The sequence below is a fragment of the Argopecten irradians genome, chromosome 5, assembly GCF_041381155.1.
Source record: "Argopecten irradians isolate NY chromosome 5, Ai_NY, whole genome shotgun sequence".
NCBI classification, from domain to species: domain Eukaryota; kingdom Metazoa; phylum Mollusca; class Bivalvia; order Pectinida; family Pectinidae; genus Argopecten; species Argopecten irradians.
Genome location: NC_091138.1, coordinates 9,423,959 through 9,444,633, shown reverse-complemented (window position 1 = coordinate 9,444,633; position 20,675 = coordinate 9,423,959). Strand labels below are relative to the sequence as shown.

Genomic DNA, 20,675 nt, shown 5'->3' with positions numbered 1-20,675 from the left:
CCATCCTCTCCTACAGGACAAACTTAATCCATCCTCTCCTACAGGACAAACTTATATTCCATCCTCTCCTACAGGACAAACTTAATCCATCCTCTCCATTACAGGACAAACTTATCCTCCATAACATCCTTATCTCCTTCTCCTACAGGACAAACTTAATCCATCCTCTCCTACAGGACAAACTTAATCCATCCTTTCCATACAGGACAAACATAATTCATCCTCTCCTACAAGACAAACTTAATCCATCCTCTCCTACAGGACAAACTTAATCCATCCTCTCCTACCGCCTACAGGACAAACTTAATCCATCCTCTCCTACAGGACAAACTTAATCCATCCTCTTCTGCAGGACAAACTTAATCCATCTTTTCATACAGGACAAACTTAATCCATTCTACTCCTACAGGACACAAACTTAATCCATTCCTCCTTCTACAGGACAAAACTTAATCCATCCTCTCCTACAGGACAAACTTAATCCATCCTCTCCTACAGGACAAACTTAATCCATCCTCTCCTACAGGACAAACTTAATCCATCCTCTCCTACAGGACAAACTTAATCCATCCTCTCCTACAGGACAAACTTAATCCATCCTCTCCTACAGGACAAACTTAATCCATCATCTCCTACAAGACAAACTTAGGAATAACTCCTACAGGACAAACTCCTCTCCTACAGGACAAACTTAATCCATCCTCTCCTACAGGACAAACTTAATCCATCCTCTCCTACAGGACAAACTTAATCCATCCTCTCCTACAGGACAAACTTAATCCATCCTCTCCTACAGGACAAACTTAATCCATCCTCTCCTACAAGACAAACTTAATCCATCCTCTCCTACAGGACAAACTTAATCCATCCTCTCCTACAGGACAAACTTAATCCATCCTCTCCTACAGGACAAACTTAATCCATCCTCTCCTACAAGACAAACTTAATCCATCCTGTCCTAGAGGACAAACTTAATCCATCCTCTCCTACAAGACAAACTTAATCCATCCTCTCCTACAAGACAAACTTAATCCATCCTCTCCTACAGGACAAACTTAATCCATCCTCTCCTACAGGACAAACTTAATCCATCCTCTCCTACAAGACAAACTTAATCCATCCTCTCCTACAAGACAAAAATCCATCCTACTCCAAGACAAACTTAATCCATCCTCTCCTACAAGACAAACTTAATCCATCCTCTCCTACAGGACAAACTTAATCCATCCTCTCCTACAAGACAAACTTAATCCATCCTCTCCTACAGGACAAACTCAATTCATCTTCTCCTGACTTATCACCCAGCCTTATTTCTATAACCTTATAGGAAACAACCAACTAAATAAAAAAAAAGACCTTCGAAATGGCCCCTGTGTATACAAGATTGAGCCCATTTTGGACTATAAATTTTAACATCGGCCACTGATTGGCAGGACAAATGAATTTCAAATCCAAATTTTTTCTATAGGTAAAATTCCTAATCCATCCTCTGATATGACAAACTTAATTCATATTGAGATTTAGGTTCAAAATAATCTATTTTGATAATGAATAGGTAAAAAACATTAGAATCTCTACAGGAAAGCATCTTTCCTTGCAAAAATGTGCCAGCCAATAAACTCCTCAATAAGCAGCAAATTACTTTGTTGTTGGTTGGTGGAGGACCCAAACTTTTTTTCTCTATCTTTATAGGAGAACCTAACTTTAATTATGAACACCACTCTCCTACAGGACAAAGCTAAAATCTGTCTACAAGTATACCTAACTTATGCCATCCTCCCTTGGGACAGAGACATTAAAACAATACCATGCTCAGACATGTGGCTATAAAGCTTTCATTTCACAACAAGTTAATCAATTCAAATGGTATCAACTTCAGAGCATAGTTACAAACTTTACACACCATTCCTGACAAAGTACTTACTTGAATCCTTTTCCTGTCCAATTAAGGACAAACTTTCTAATGTTTTTACTTATAAACTAAATTCCTAAAGCTATTTGAGATACACAGTCACCCAGTTTGTCCTCAAGAAAAAATTCCTATTCTAGCAATATATACCGTGAAGAAAATGGACCTAATCTAAGTCTTAAGATTTTTCCTCATTGACCCAGTTATCATCCTGGGGCCTCAAACTTAATGTAATCTCAGGGTGTCAAAATGTTCCTTTTCAAACAAACTGTTGTAATATCATCCTCTTTTCTGACAAACAAAGAAACATTAATACCTCTATGAGATGTCCCAGTTTCCTTCTAAGGTAAAACTTAATATGTAGGTGGTAATGTAGCTGTTGTCGGATTTATCCTTCACTACAAGAAAACTTGAGACGCCCTAAACAAATAATCCATCCTGTCAACTTTCCCGTCACTTCCTGTACACAATGCATTGGCAAAATCGTAAAATTCTTGCTGCAAAATATTCTGGGTTAAGTCGTAACTAGGACAATAAAATTTATCTCGGTTCAGCACCAGGACAGGACAAACTTAATCCATCCTCTCCTACAGGACAAACTTAATCCATCCTCTCCTACAGGACAAACTTAATCCATCCTCTCCTACAGGACAAACTTAATCCATCCTCTCCTACAGGACAAACTTAATCCATCCATCCTCTCCTACAGGACAAACTTAATCCATCCTCTCCAACTTAATCCATCTAAGACAAACTTAATCCATCCTCTCCTACAGGACAAACTTAATCCATCCTCTCCTACAGGACAAACTTAATCCATCCTCTCCTACAGACAAACTTATCTCCTCTCCACAGGACAAACTTAATCCATCCTCTCCTACAGGACAAACTTAATCCATCCTCTCCTACAGGACAAACTTAATCCATCCTCTCCACTAATCAACCTTCCTACAACAAACTTAATCCATCCTCTCCTACAGGACAAACTTAATCCATCCTCTCCTACAGGACAAACTTAATCCATCCTCTCCTACAGGACAAACTTAATCCATCCTCTCCTACAGGACAAACTTAATCCATCCTCTCCTACAGGACAAACTTAATCCATCCTCTCCTACAAGACAAACTTAATCCATCCTCTCCTACAGGACAAACTTAATCCATCCTCTCCTACAGGACAAACTTAATCCATCCTCTCCTACAGGACAAACTTAATCCATCCTCTCCTACAGGACAAACTTAATCCATCCTCTCCTACAGGACAAACTTAATCCATCCTCTCCTACAGGACAAACTTAATCCATCCTCTCCTACAGGACAAACTTAATCCATCCTCTCCTACAGGACAAACTTAATCCATCCTCTCCTACAGGACAAACTTAATCCATCCTCTCCTACAGGACAAACTTAATCCATCTTCCTACAGGACAAACTTAATCCATCCTCTCCTACAGGACAAACTTAATCCATCCTCTCCTACAGGACAAACTTATTAATCAACAAACTTAATCCATCCTCTCCTACAGGACAAAACTTTATCATCTCCCTCCATCTCTCCCTACAGGACAAACTTAATCCATCCTCTCCTACAGGACAAACTTAATCCATTCTCCTACGGACAAACTTAATCCATCCTCTCCTACAGACAAACTCAATTCATCTTCTCATACAAGACAAACTTAATCCATCCTCTCCTACAGGACAAACTTAATCCATCCTCTCCTACAAGACAAACTTAATCCATCCTCTCCTACAAGACAAACTTAATCCATCCTCTCCTACAAGACAAACTTAATCCATCCTCTCCTACAAGACAAACTTAATCCATCCTCTCCTACAAGACAAACTTAATCCATCCTCTCCTACAAGACAAACTTAATCCATCCTCTCCTACAGGACAAACTTAATCCATCCTCTCCTACAAGACAAACTTAATCCATCCTCTCCTACAGGACAAACTCAATTCATCTTCTCCTGACTTATCACCCAGCCTTATTTCTATAACCTTATAGGAAACAACCAACTAAATAAAAAAAAAAGACCTTCGAAATGGCCCCTGTGTATACAAGATTGAGCCCAGGATAGAATTTTAACCCGGCCGCTGATTGGCTGGCTAAAAATGAATTTCAAAAGTAAAAATTTTTCTGATAGGTAATTATTCCTAGATAACCATGATATGAATTTGGAAATCATATTGAGATTTAGGTTCAAAATATCAATTTTGATAATGAATAGGTAAAAACATTAGAATTTCAGGATTTTTTAGTGCAAAATGTGCCAGTTTCAATAAAGCTACCCTGGTTGGAGTTTGAGCAGAAGGACCCAAACTTTTTTTTCTATCTAGAGTTATATGAGAACCTAGACTTTAATTATAGAACACACTCTTATAAAGCTAAAATCTGTCTACATATGTATACCTAACTATGCCCATCTCCCCTTGGGACAGAGACATAAAACAATACCAGCTCAGACATGTGGCTATAAGCTCATCATTTCACAAAAGTTATCAATCAAATGGTATCAACTTCAGAGCATAGTTACAAGGGAATTTACACACCATTTGAAAAAAGTACTTAGTTGACCTTTTCCTGTCCAATTAAGCACTCTTTCTAATGTTTTTCTTATAACTAAATTCCTAAAGCTATTTGAGATACACAGTCACCCAGTTTGTCCTCAAGAAAAATATTCCTATTCTAGCAATATATACCGGAAGAAATGGACCTAATCTAAGTCTTAAGATTTTTCCTCATTGACCCAGCTATCATATGGAGCCCAAATTAAATTGATTCCTTTTCGTAAATTACAACTGTTGTAATATCATTTCTATTTTCTGAAAAAAAAAGAAACATTTGCGGACATACTATCTACCAATGAGATGTCAGAGTTTCCTTCTAAGGTATCGTATGTAGGTGGTAATGTAGCTGTTGTCGGATTTAGAGGGACTTGCACCTCTGAACTTGACGACGCCCTAAAATAGATAAAGCTTCCTGTCAATTTTCCCGTCACTTCCTGTACTTAATGCATTGGCAAAATCGTAAAATATCTTGCTGCAAAATATTCTGGGTTAAGTCGTAACTAGACAATAAAATTTATCTCGGTTCAGCACGATACTCTAAAATCACAAATGAGCATGTCAGTCAAACCTGAGGAATACAGGGGCATTGATTTGAGATTATGGTCGGCGTTAGGGAGAAGGATTTATGATGCAGAGGATAAGGGCTGGGGGTTTGAGATTGTGGTCAGGGTTGGGGGTTTGAGATTGTGTCAGGGTTGGGGGTTTGAGATTGTGGTCAGGGTTGGGGGTTTGAGATTGTGGTCAGGGTTGGGGGTTTGAGATTGTGGTCAGGGTTGGGGGTTTGAGATTGTGGTCAGGGTTGGGGTTTGAGATTGTGGTCAGGGTTGGGGGTTTGAGATTGTGGTCAGGGTTGGGGGTTTGAGATTGTGGTAAGGGTTGGGGGTTTGAGATTGTGTCAGGGTTGGGGGTTTGAGATTGTGGTCAGGGTTGAGGGTTTGAGATTGTGGTAAGGGTTGGGGGTTTGAGATTGTGGTCAGGGTTGGGGGTTTGAGATTGTGGTCAGGGTTGGGGGTTTGAGATTGTGGTCAGGGTTGGGGGTTTGAGATTGTGGTCAGGGTTGGGGTAAGGGGTAGAAAGGATAGAGAGAGTGTGAGATTGAAAAGAGATAGGGGCTATTAGGATTGTTTTGTTTTTCCTTTTTTTAATTACAAATTTTCTGTGGAATAGAGGAATATTGTCAGTTGCATTAATCGAATAACTTAGCTTTTACTGTTTCACTTCAATACAAAAACTTAAGTATCAAATGAAAGAAAGAAATGAACACCAGTTACATTATTGTGAAATCTTAAGCTCTCTCATTAATTGTTTATCACTCAAAACCGGCACAATACACAGTCAATACACTATCGTTTGTATCACAAACAATTGAGCAGTTACTCGCAGAAATTTTGAATGAACTGCCCATATCCATCAAAGAGGAAAGAAGCCATGATATCTTAGTTACACAAACACTCTAAAACTAACAAATTCCACACCTAGAGCAACTCCACCTAACATATTAGTCATCTACAAGGCAGACACCTGATCACTAGTCAGAGATACATATCAACAATGTCATACAGTGAGTGTATTCCCTTGGGAAGGTGAAGACACTATACACAAGCATTTGAAGACAATATCACTTTTCACTATGGCTAATTTCCAATTTGTTTAAAATTAAAGTTGATGAGGTTTCTTTCTGATAATATTGAAGGTAAAATTGCAATTGTTTCTACTTCAAAGATCCTTTTTAGTTCATTGTTTTTCAGAACTTTTTCAAAACAAATCTTACAAGATAATTTGTTTTCCATAAATACTTAAGATAAAAAACAAGGAAACTTTTGTATTTTTTGAATTGTTCTAAGAAACAATAAATAATAAAAGGAATTGTTTCAGGAAAGAATGAACAGTATATGATCAACAACAATATCTATGTATATATAAAGATTCTATGAAGCATTAACAAGGTGAAATTTTATCACAAAGGCTTCCGATTTCTTGAGAACAGATGGCGGGAATGATTTCTGGCCACTAGCCTTAGGCTTAATGACTTTCAATTATTAACGGGTCGACTCTCTTTGAAGTGAAATCGAAGAAAAATATAGCGCCACCACAACCTCAGGGGAACAACTGAAGGCATGGTGAGCAGAGCCCTAGGCCTGTTACTTACTTCCATAATTGCTTTGTCTAAATCAAGACCTTTACCAACATGGAATACATGTCCACTAGCTGCATCGGTATTTTATTTTCCTATTTTGGAACATCCAGTACATACATATTAGATCCTACTTTGATGTAGTTATATCTTGTTCAGAAGAAATCCGAGGATTGTGTATTTCTAATTTCAGCAGGAAGTCTGATCCTTGTATTTAAAGGATTTGTACTATAAGAGTTCTTACCCACCTCAGAAGTAAATCAAAAGGATTTGTACTGAGCATTCTGGCCAGCCTCAGAAGTAGAGTCAGTAATCAAGCCATTTTACATTAGGATTCCAACTATAGTTGGCAATAGTTTACCACCATTTACTGAACCTATAGATTGTCTATATACCCACATAATGTTAAATCTAACACATCAACCAAAACTGCTGACACAGCATCCTTGTTTTACAAGCAATTTTACATCTGCTTGCAGCAAAAAAGATTATATCTTATTCGATTTTAACAAATGCTGATACTGGATAAGAAAACTTGAACAACAAAATGATTTTATAAACAATAAGATATAATCTTGTCAACCACCTGAGTCTGAAGGTCTGTTGATGAACCAGATTTGTATCTATGTGTTTGGTTCAGGTTTAATTTCTAATATTGAGGTTTTTTATGGTCTATTGGTGAAGCAGTTTTAGTTCTCTTAAAGATGACAGAAACTATTAAACTTTTTAATAATCAAGTTTACTTCAAAGTCCACTAATCAAGTCCACTTAGTCTGCTAATCAATTCCACTTGGTCCCCAAATCAAGTTCATTAAGTCCACTAATCAAGTTCATTTAGTCAACTAATCAATTCAACTTAGTCCCCAAATCAAGTTCATTTAGTCCACTAATCAAGTCCACTTATACTTATCAAGTCTACCTGCACTCAATCTGATGTCATGTTACACCAACTTCCACAAAAACAAAGTTCTTTAGCCAAGAGGAGATAACTCTAAATCAATGACGCCTGTCCTTCATACTAATGGGACAATATTCCCATAGAAAGACACCTACACATGAAACAACTAAGCTATCAAATCATTTCTGACTTTCTCAATTCAAATTCATGTCCTTTTAATTGCATTTTCTATTTAAAAACTTTCTGGATATTCTTTCTGACTGATTAAAGATTGTTTGCAAATTAAACTGAAGACGGAATGAAGATTAGCATTTTGATTAAAAGTACAATCATCAGCAATGTTTCCAAGCTACAACAGCAGAAAAAATGAGATTTTCTTAACTATGCTAGGTGATATTTCATTCTCCTCAGAAGTTAAGTCCAACATCAATTAAACGAGCTTGCTCCGCAAATATTTACGTTATAATACAAGCTACACGAGATTGATCAAATGAAGCAAACAAAAAATACATATTTATTTAACAAGGATACAGGATGCCTAAGATTCACTAGTGATTTTTATCACATTTCAGATAGTATCTTGAGTGGTAAAGTCACTGCTACCGTTTAATACTCTGTACTCGCTCATTTATCTTAACACCAACATCCCAGAAAACAATTAATGATCGCAATCCGATTCCAATATAGCAAGATTAATCACATTTGGATTATTCAGATGAATTTTCTTTAATTTTTGTTTTAAAAGAGTAAGAAGCCTTCCTTAAAAAGACCTTGGAATTTCTAATAACTTAAGGGTGTATGCTAGTCCTGAAAATGTTTAATAAACTTAAGGGTGTATGCAAGTCCTGAAAATGTTTGATAAACTTAAGGGTGTATGCTAGTCCTGAAAATGTCTGATTAACTTAAGGGTGTATGCTAAACCTGAAAATGTTTAATAAACTTAAGGGTGTATGCAATTCCTGAAAATGTCTGATTAACTTAAGGGTGTATGCTAGTCCTGAAAATGTCTGATTAACTTAAGGGTGTATGCAAGTCCTGAAAATGTCTGATTAACTTAAGGGTGTATGCTAGTCCTGAAAATGTTTAATAAACTTAAGGGTGTATCCAAGTCCTGAAAATGTCTGATTAACTTAAGGGTGTATGCTAGTCCTGAAAATGTTTAATAAACATAAGGTTGTATCCAAGTCCTGAAAATGTCTGATTAACTTAAGGGTGTATGCTTAACCTGAAAATGTTTAATAAACTTAAGGGTGTATGCAAGTCCTAAATTCCTGAAAATGTAGGGTGAAAATGTGTCTGATTAACTTAAGGGTGTATGCTAGTTCTGAAAATGTCTAATTAACTTTAGGGTGAAGTGTAAAAGTCAAATGTACAGATAAACTTATGGTTTAGTCACTAATATTTATTATATGTATGGATATATGATATACATGTTACATGCATATACCTATATTATTTATTCAAATACTATACCATATATTTATGGAATGAAAATGAATGCAAATAATGAATTTTAAATGACATAAGTGGACAAATCTCTAAACAGACAACAGGCTGGAAGTAAGAATTGTTGATAGAATCCTTTGATATTTCAGAATACTATTAATCTGTCTGTCAGTCCCAACTTCAAACCCAAAGGTCAAACACCTCAGGTCACCAAGGGACAAATGTTTAAACACATAAAGACAAATCCAGTGTCTGATTGTGTTACAGAAATTATCAATAAAGTAAAACCAATCTTACCTTGACTGAAGTTCTAAACATTAAATTGGTATCCCTAGATGTTCTGTCTACTTGTGGGGACCTGCAATTACAACATTGATAAAAACACAATGAAAATTTGGGCTATTAAGATTTTTTTATTGAAATAATAAGATAAAAAACCATTGTTTTCTGAGCTAAAAAAAAGAAGGAGACAGGATTTCGATAAAAGTCTATTGAGCAACAGCATCGAGTTGTACGGCCTGCAGCAAGCATCCAAACATAGTAATTCCTGTCAAATTTTATGCATTAAATGAACATGTTGACATAGAAATCCATATGCTGAAAGAGAATTACTAGAATCAACAACATTCCGAGGTTTCCAAGGTTCAAATAATAAAACCTTAAATTCCTCAATGTGTCTCTGACAAAGACGTCTTACTCCTGTCATATTCCTCCCACATGTTACCAGCTCCCCAGTTATTGCTGATATTCGTGTTTTACTGTTTTACAAGAGACACCACTGCCTGGTGTAATTTAACTTACATTCAGTAGGCAGTTCCTGCTATCTCACAACCTAACTATTACAAGAGGTCCAATACACCTGTACAGCTATTACAATTAGCTTTGTAATCGTTCCAGTTTGTTTTGTGACTACCTGAACCTGCTGCAAAGTTTATTCTTGTCTTTGTATATTACAGAGTTACTGCCCCTTGTGGGAAGGTATCGATTATGATGTCAGTATTGTTTTCTCTGAAAGCTACACCATGTATATGCTCATGTATATGTGATGTCTATCTGACTGAAATATCTCAAGTTCATACATCAGTCATGGTCTGACTTTAGTGGAGTATTAAATGGATGTACAGATTTATCAAACATAATTCTATCTTAATCTCCCTTCTTGTTTTTTTCTTATTGATTATGAGAGCGTTCAAGTGTTTATGATAAATTTCCTGATTCCAATATCTGCATGGTCATGGAGTACATGTATAGTGTTAATTTCATAGCACTGACTACAGGGTGTCTGAAATGTAATTATCAGGCTCTGAAACTTTGTGGACTTTTAACTGTTACTCTTATCTGTCTTTCAAATCATCAGAAACAAATATAAACAGAAACAAATCCATTTTCTAACACAGAAGATATAATAAACTAATGAAAAATCCACCAAATAGATTTTCAGGAGATACAAAAATACTGCTGAAATGGACGAGATTCTTTGAACTGATGCAGAAAACAAGACATGAAATGTGGCATGGCTGAAAGTCAGAGTCTGTCCCGTCGTAAGTAAATAATCTCTATCACCAGACATCCATGTTAAACTGTAATGATCTGACTTCACTTTTTTTCAAGCCAATTTATAAAGATCACAAGATTGGAATTCAATTACCCTGTAACGAGACAACAATAGTCGCTAAATCAGAAACAGATCCTATCGCCAAGAATTTTAATCACATAGATCTATTTCTGTAGGTTTTATTTTCTTCCTTCCTATCGACCAATAGAATTCTGTGATTTAATTGGCACAGTCTACACTATCTTGGTTTAACAGGACTTGGAACACGTTTTCTAGGATTTCTAAATATCGGAAATTATTCAATTATGGGTAACTGTTCTATTTGGCAAGTATATGGAGCAATAAAACCAACTAAAATACAACATGACTTCACATGCTGCAAATCTTGATCATGTTAATGTTTTTTCCCTCTAACAACACCAGTGTAATAACTGACTCCAGACAAACGTTTCCTTGAGTCAGACTACAAATAATCAAAGGACGTACATTATCATCAATCTTTTGCAGTCTAAATGATAAGCATAATTAGCCATTTTCCATAACTGATGTTTCACCAATATGTTTCTCTTCATAAAAGCTTTCCTTCAAAAGTAGATGTTGAGAGAACACAAAGATGTTGGAATATTTCCCCGGCTCAATAACTCCCTATCCCATAGCTCATCAAGTACATTTATAAAATAACTATATCAGATAAATTCTGTTATCTTCCATTACAAACATAACAGTAAAATTTGAAAACTGTAAATTATTGATTACAAATCAATAAAACAACAGATATCTCAAATATCATAACTTCAACAATTTTGAAACCTCAAGAAATGACGGTTAATGCAAGGACAATTTTACTCAAGTTTGAAATAAATCTTACTAAAGACAGGAAGTAAAGTTATTTTCTAATCCTCCAAAAAATTATTTATGGTTTCAAACTTAAAAAGGGAAACCCTTTATTTTCTTATCAATTTTTTTTTTTTGGACAAAAACAATATCCAGCTGGAAAACTAACATCTGTAAGAGATGGTTGACCCCAGCTAAGTTGACCCTAATATAAACTAAGTGACTCAAGTGGGATGTAATGGTGTAAAGATTTTTCTTTTCAATGTCTGGGAATAATGAAAAAAGACAAATCAATGGCAATAGAGCTTTCCATTCAAAATGAAAAAAACCTTTATAAATACTCAGGAATAAAAAGTATTTTTTGAACATTTAATTGATGTAAAAGTTTTTGGGATTGTGAACTATATCCTATCCTACTGCCACTATATGAATTCACTCCACATCTGTTGTAATCCCATCATCAGTGAGACCTGCCTAAACTTCTGGATACTGAAGGCTCCAATTGACAAACCTAAAACTCCTTCCTCCCCAGGCTAATCTCTGAAGTTCCTTTTCATCCTGATGGAGGACCATGCTAGGATTTCTCTGATCTCCCCTGGTTACACTTCTGGCCTCCAGCATCAATGATCTGACCTAGAAGGGCCAAACAGCTGACAGCTTTTCATGATAATTACATCCTAATCTTGTGTCCAAAATGTCAGGCTTTAAAACAGTTGCTATTTTATGTGCAATTTTGTTTTTTATGCTGAATGAAAAACCCCAAACTGCACTATATTGATTAGATTTTCATCATTTCAAATTGACAGCTATTGTCTATCTATCACAATTAAAATTCTAAGTGTTTAGTGGATTTGAGTTATATTCTTAATCAATCTTTATATACCCAAATTACATATTTGCATTTATTGAATTATAAATGCCATTTAAAACAAATGATTTCCTGGGACAGATTATCTTGGGGTGCATCCCTTTAAATTTGTATTAGGTTCCCTTTCACATTCATTCCTTGCAGTACTAACTATCTTTGACTTTAAGTTACTGGTATCACATTAACACAGCCTACTTATACAGCCGATGGCATTGTAAACTGTCTGACACACAAACTTTGTACATCCATGTACAGTCTTAAACAAATAGAGCATAAAAATATCAGCTGATCAATTTGTTTTCCATTTTTTCTGCATGCGCTTTTTTTCATAAGCTTCAAAACACCATAATAAAATTTTATCAAATCATATAGGAGTCTATCACTATACCAATACAAAAGCTAAGAACACCAATTTGGCTGTAGGAGTAATAAGTTGTGATTAGATCTATAGATATATACAGAGACGTTTGGAGAACAAACCAAGATATAAACACTCTGATATCTCTCACTATTCCTACCTCCAGGGTAAAAGTTAGAATTATTGGATAATGATATTATGTAACATTTCTCATCTGGAAGACCATGTCCACTTGTCAAATTTAAAGACTTATCTTATTTATCTGATATCCTAATGTGATATGTAGTTGGATTACATTTGAATTTCATTTATTTTGATATTTGCATTTCACATAGGTATTATTTTATTTCAATTTGCAAGGTGGTTTTACAGTAATTTTCAAATCTGAAAAATGTCCAAAATACTGAATTTTAATAAATGCATTATGCTACCTTAAAATATAATGTGATATGTGGTAGCTATTGGGTTGGAGATTTGATTAAGAGTATTCTCCTCACAATAGACTCTGCTCAGTAATAAGCCCCCTTCTCCTTTTTATAATCTCACATATATATGACTCATAACAAGCAAAATATTATTAAAGATATGTTCCAACTTATAAAGTCTGGAAAATCTCTTTAAAATGAAATACTTTGAAGGTCAAATGCTCTTACACTTTCGCTGTGTTGGAAACTAATATGAACTATTGTAGAATGTTCACTCTATAAAAGAGTTAAAGGAAGAAAATTCATGTGCCTTATTATTTCTATATGGCTCCACCTAGAATTGTACCTCTCCTTTACTGTCTGTCATACTTGTAAGTGATACTAAAATCCCCCAGTCGATACAGTACAAACAGTATTACCCTTTGACTGGAGGGCCATATAACCCCCTTTGGAGAAATGTAATGCTGACTAATTGTCAAATCAAAGCCACAGAGATATCTTTAAATTTCAAAGTCTTGCTGATTTTATTCACAGTCCTGACTGTAGTCTTCTTTAATTCAGAACTCTGCCTGAATGATCTGTCTTCAGATTAAACATATCAATGATCTGGATCACATTCAGATGACTCTTAAAACTCTTCAGTCCTTTTATATTCACCAAAAAGAGCATCAAATCTACAAATAGAATGAAACCTCACTGGAGATATATCACACTTTGGTTCATAATCGGCCAATTTCAGACATTCTAAGAATGAGACCTTTATCCAAAGAACATCAGAACAAGACCTTTGTCCTCAGAGCATGACCTTCATCCTCAGTACATGACCTTCATTCTCAGAACATGGCCTTCATCTTCAGTACATGACCTTCATTCTCAAAACATAACCTTTATCCTTAGAGCAAGCCCTCTGTCCTCAAAACATGACCTTCTTCCTCAGCAGATGTTCTTCATCTGCAGAATATGACCTTCGTCCTCAGAATATGACCTTTGTCCTTAGAAAATGATCTTCATCCTCAGAACATGACCTTCATCCCAGGATACCATCAGATGTTTACAAAAAGTTCTGAACAGTTCATTTTATCAGATTAACCAAACATATAGCATACCAAAGAGAAATTCCCTTCAATAACTCAAAGAACAACAAATGATAACGGAACAATAAAAAAAACATAGCTCACCCTGACATGCCAATCTTGTGGTAATATGACTTGAGACCTTTATATACTTAGAACACCTTACAAAGAATAGGTGACTTTATACATGACTTGAGACATGTTAGTTTTCATTGTTGACAATTGTTGGTAATCCTCACACCCACAGCAGATGTCCATCCCTAGGGAACACACCAACAGTTTATCTCTACCATTCTGATCAATAATAAACATTCTATACTGTCTTTATCTTGTTAGTACCCAGAGGGTCAACATCACACAGTCAAAAGGAAGCTAAAGGAGCTCCATGTTTTGAGAAGTCCTATGCAACTTAAAAAAAAATCAATCAAGATTGAGCTGGCAATGGAAATCTTACAGCACCAACATGGTGGTACTTTTAGATCATTTCAACTTCAGCTTCACTTAAGATAGTTGAAGTGGCATGTGTTGGCCATGAAGGGGTTATCTCCCCTGCTGTACCGCTCAAAAATTAAAAGTGATGCTCTCTTTTTTTGTTGATTAATTGAAATTCCAATTTTGTATTCATCAAGTTTTTTTTTAGTTTTTATTTTTTTTTATTTTGTGTTTATTGACTTCATCGGCTATTTGGTTTCTATCCTATTATCTTTGTAATGTCTAAGTAGGATGTCTTATAAGCTTCTAACCAAACCAATCAGTTTTATAATGATTTGTTACAACATATCTATTCTCATTATACCACCAACCGTAATTAACAAGAATTACATAATAACAAGAATGGCTAATCTTTCCCTTAAAGTAAAACCTCTGTTGTAGTATTAGAATTTGTATCCATCAAATTTAATTTAGACTCGTCATGCAGGGAAGATCTAAATGCAGTACGTATGACTTTTAAAATGATTGAAATGTTCCGGCAGCTATTAAATGTCTCCCAATATTACAGCTACCAAACCAGCATTGTACTTTAAGGAAGGAAGGATATTCACACATTAAATCGTCAGAAATTTTGAAAAAAATACATAATTATGTGATAAAACTAGCAACGACTGAACATAATTCTACACAAACTAGACAAGTTATTTTATAATTGTTTAACAAGACAAATGTTACATGAAATATTGGAAATGTTTTAACATAATTGTGAAACATATTCCCATATGGTACTGCAATAGCTGAATTGTTGATATAATTCAATATATGTAGTGAATTATTTAGTACTATTTCTTTAATCCATCACATATGTTACATTTGAATATGGGAACATAAACACAAGAACCAAAAACAATTTCATACAATTGTTTACTTGAAGAATAGATCAGCTTCTCCAATAACATTGTTTCAATTTAAAGTCATTTATTATTCTATGATGTCCCAGAAGGTAAATATGAGTAATTCTTTTATCATTGTCTGGTGCTTCTGACCTCGACCTTCTACTTAGAACTTAACACCTTTAATGAATACTTACACCTGAATTCCGTGTTCAACCAAAGTACACAAAGACGTTCATCTATGGTATTAAGCCTGTATGATCCTTATAAAGAACTTTTTCCTGTCAGTTTCCTATAAATCGTGAAAAATTGTGTAGAAATCTTTTGAGAAATCACAGTGACATACACCCTTAATTACATGTTTATTGTGGCTATACAGTCAGTCCCAATGATACACACCTTAAGTTTCTACCTGTAATGGTGACAGTTAAAAATCTATTGAAAGGATGATGACAGGCAAATGTCTACATTATATAGCCTTTAGATATTAAACCATGATAGCAATTTTCACACTTACTTTAATCACTTCACATCATGGCTAAATCATACAAATGGATCTTTAACATACAGCTATTTTTTTTTAAATTCTATATATACATTTATATATCTAAGTAAAGGTGAAGCTTAAAGTGTATCATATGTTACATGAATGATTACATTTTAATGTTGCTAAAACTGTTTGTCCCATAAAAATGATAGAATCATTTAATTTTGATATAAATCACCAAATATTCAACTTATACCCCATTTAATAAACTGTATAACCAGTTTGTCAAGATTGCTTTATGCAATAAGCAAAAAAAACATTTCTAGGTTATATAGAAAATGGAAAGTTGAAAAACTACTTATCACTGCCAGACCTGTCAATAAAGCGTTTAGCAGAATGAAAATGTTAGCGAAGAAAAATATCAATCACCATAAAATCATTGACATCCTGCCCGTACCATGTCAATTTTACAGGTTTATCTTGAAAAATATAGAAATGTTTTTCTCCTTATCAGTTAATTGTTGGGGGGTGTTGACCCTCTTACAACAGCGATTCATGACTAATGAACAACGTCAATTGACCTGTAATTCTGTTTACCTGTATGCTGTTCATTTCATCTGTCAATCAGCTCAGTACACTTAACATACAATTACATCAAGTTACGCACAATTACCTCGTTTGTTCTAAAATATCCTGAGTCATTTAAACATATTATGTGGTCAAGTATATATTACAAGTAGTTTGGGTTTAAAGGAAAAATTTCACATGAGAATGGCTTAAAATAATTACATCGCTTTAAGTTGATTGGTGTCAAATGCATAATTATATTTTTTCTTCTCTCTTTTAAATTTTAAACCACAACCTTTACAGAAGTGGTAATTATTTTTCAAAGTGGAAACATTTTTCTCAACTGTTTTTCTGGACGTCACTGCCCTAATTTTATAAGTCAGAGTTCCTGTTAAAATTGTAACTGTTCTCACTACCAGGGTTTAGTCTTGTATTGTTATGTCCTATCTAAAGTAAGGGTTATTTATCAGCCAGGACCTGGATAACATATCTGATTCCCAAATGGGTTTCAAACTTCTAACCAGGATGGAAAGGCTACTGGAAGAATTTCAGGACACCTTAACCACTATACCTGACAGTGGCCCTATCACTACCTGCCATGTACAACAACAGAAAAATACAACATACAATGTTAAATCATTAAGATGGGAAGACAAACACATTCTGTTCTGTAACATAAGAGATATTACTACTTAACCTGTTAAAATCCTTGAGCATCCAAAGTATACTAGACTGCTTAATTGTTAATGTGATACCCTCAACTGTAATTCTGCAGTATTTTAACGGTTTCTGATTTTTTTTGCCTAAATTTTCACATTGAAGGGCAAGAAATGGTAACAACATGATTTTATCTCTATAGCCTCTCTGGTTCTCAATACTCAGTACAGTAAATCATGGTTATAACGAACCTCTGTGGACCAACAAAATCACTTTGTTATAACGAACCTCCGTGGATCAACAAAATCCCTTTTTTATAAGCAGAGTTTGTTATATACATATTGAAGACATCTTACAGGAATCTTGACGGGGAATGAAAAGTACTAGTATGTTATAATAATAATGAATTTATTGTAAGCGAGTTTGTTATGAACATGTTTTACTGATAAAAGAGTTACTTCACAAGTGTTACACTCAATCAAGTGTTGCTATACATTTTATGATTAAGGAAGACTTAGTGTCCCATCACATTGTGTAAAAATGTGTAACAAGGATAATATTTTGTGGACATTGCAAACTGTGAAATTACAAATCTATGTCCCAGGAAGGACAGACAAACGTTCTGTTCATTTCAGCTTCCTGACCACTTTTTTTTCAGCAAATTAACTCCCAAATATTCCGACCTGATTTTTGTTACCTTTAAAGTCCTCCTACTATAGTTGCAATACATACCTGCTTTAGAACGTAAAATCCTTGTGAATCCCTAAAACCACAGCACTGTTACTTTTCTTAATGAAGTGTCCATTTCACATACCTGAATTCTTCCAAAGAAGAAACACCTGCCATAATTCACACCTACCTGAATTAATCACATTCCCAGTATACCACAGCTACATAATCCTAACTATGTCCATTCACAAATCCAATCCATAATTTGCGGTTCAATTGTCCACGAAATGAGAATTTATGGGTCATTTCCAAATTTAAATATACCAGTTTTCTTTCCACTTCATTACACATTGATTGAACAAATCCTCAGATGACCAGGAACCTGATCCTCGCATTTAAAGGTCTGATCTGACCGTCCTTTAAATAAACTAATCACGATAAAAGTGAACTATTTCAGACTCTATTGCATACAAATACGCAAGAAAAATATTGAACAATTTGATATCATGTGTTACATGCTATTTATAAGCCTGCGGAATAGAACATCTCATTATGCGATCACAGAGCCATGCACAAACCTATCACTGTCACGGTCCATTTACTTCTATTACTAAATAATGTAGTCAAACAGCCTTCACGTCTGTTGCAGCTGCTCAACCGTGAAATTTCGTTTATAATTACAGGCACCATAAATCTATCGCTGAAGCGAAAAAGATGTCTTTGTCTCCAAAAGTAACCAAAAATGTCATTATCTGGTCTAATGAAATGATCTCAAAGTATGATTAATCAAATTTCTGTTTCCAATAAAAGCAGGACAAAAAAAAATTCCTTTTTGAAAATGAGCATGAATTTAATTACATCCAAATGTGGAAAATGAAATTGAAACACTTACAAAAATACACTTAATATGCAATGTATTTTAAATATTTATAATGCTGTTAATGTAATTCTTTTTCTCAAATTCATACCCAAAAATACATTATATTATTAAATACATCCAAGAGGTACAGCCAACGTCGTTGTTGCTAAACTGGTGGATCAATGGGTCCTCCACCGTCCTCCTGGATACTCAAAGATAAGCAGGGGATTAAGAAGGTAGGAGAAACTATATTCAGGAAGAGACAATCTCAACAAGCAGGAGGGGGGTGTTTTTGAGATTTATTAAGGTAGAGGTCTACCTGTTTTCGTCCCGGTGTAGCAGCCATTTTTTTCCCCCTCTGATAGTTTCCCCAGGGAAAGAATTGGCTAGCTGATTTCTTCCCCGGGGAAAAAACTGGCTAGCTGATTTTTTCCCCCGGGGAAAGAATAGGCTAGCTGATTCTTTCCCCCCCTAGTTACTTTTATCCCCCGGGGAAAGAATTAGCTAGCTGATTCTTTCCCCCCTCTTGATTAGTTTTATGGGGAAAAACCATTGATTAGCTGATTCTATCCCCCTCGTTTATATCTAGGGGGAAAACTATTGGCTAGCTGTTTCATTCCCCCCTCTCGATTATAACCTGGGGCGAAACCTGTTGAGATTGTCTCTTCCTGAATATTATTAAATGATTACACAATTTATTGGTTTTAAAAGAATATGATTTACTTCCCTAACTTTAAAACATCAAACAGACATAAAATAAGAAAACCTTGGGAGTCAATTTGAAACCATTTTTACTGTAGGAATGAATCATATCAATCAATATTTATAACCATTTAAATTAAAACTGATATCTTCCTGTTTTCGTATATAACAATACTTGGCTGCAGTATGTGTACTGCTGAACAAAATAATAGTCCTGTGGTCTTTATGTTCTAATGTTAATCTGTAACCCAATAGCTGTCTTTTACACAAGTTTGATTTTTATACCTTTACAGTTTTCATATTGACTATAAATAACTCATTGTCTATTGAACTGTACCAGGGTTTATGTTTTTATTTACATCACTACAGTCAAACCTATCTATAAAGACCAACCAAGGTACAGTCAAACCTATCTATAAAGACCAACCAAGGTACAGTCAAACCTATCTATAAAGACCAACCAAGGTACAGTCAAACCTATCTATAAAGACCAACCAAGGTACAGTCAAACCTATCTATAAAGACCAACCAAGGTACAGTCAAACCTATCTATAAAGACCAACCAAGGTACAGTCAAACCTATCTATAAAGACCAACCAAGGTACAGTCAAACCTATCTATAAAGACCAACCAAGGTACAGTCAAACCTATCTATAAAGACCAACCAAGGTACAGTCAAACCTATCTATAAAGACCACCAAAGGGACAGTCAAACCTGTCTATAAAGACCACCAAAGGGACAGTCAAACCTGTCTATAAAGACCACCAAGGGGACAGTCAAACCTGTCTATAAAGACCACCAAAGGGACAGTCAAACCTGTCTATAAAGACCACCAAAGGGACAGTCAAACCTATTTATAAAGACCACCAAAGGGACAGTCAAACCTATCTATAAAGACCACCAAAGGGACAGTCAAACCTATCTATAAAGACCACCAAAGGGACAGTCAAACCTGTCTATAAAGACCACCAAAGGGACAGTCAAACCTATCTCTAAAGACCAACCAAGGTACAGTCAAACCTATCTATAAAGACCACCAAAGGGACAGTCAAACCTATTTATAAAGACCACCAAAGGAACAGTCAAACCTGTCTATAAAGACCAACCAAGGTACAGTCAAACCTATCTATAAAGACCACCAAAGGGACAGTCAAACCTGTCTATAAAGACCACCAAAGGGACAGTCAAACCTGTCTATAAAGACCACCAAGGGGACAGTCAATCCTGTCTATAAAGACCACCAAAGGGACAGTCAAACCTGTCTATAAAGACCACCAAAGGGACAGTCAAACCTGTCTATAAAGACCACCAAGGGGACAATCCAACCTGTCTA

General features: G+C 35.2%; 1 protein-coding gene across 11 annotated transcripts in view; it reads right to left on the bottom strand.

Moving 5' to 3' along the window:
- The window catches only part of LOC138322812 (cadherin-23-like), a 208,952-nt gene that overhangs the window by 114,955 nt on the left and 73,322 nt on the right, over window positions 1-20,675 (bottom strand). For 10 of the 11 annotated variants that reach the window (XM_069266935.1, XM_069266936.1, XM_069266925.1 and 7 more), the window contains one exon: window positions 9,260-9,320. The gene's annotated coding sequence lies outside the window, so the exon portion shown is untranslated. Of the gene's footprint in view, window positions 1-9,259; window positions 9,321-17,970; window positions 18,190-20,675 lie in introns of those variants that run through there. The other variant, XM_069266929.1, reaches the window with a different exon arrangement.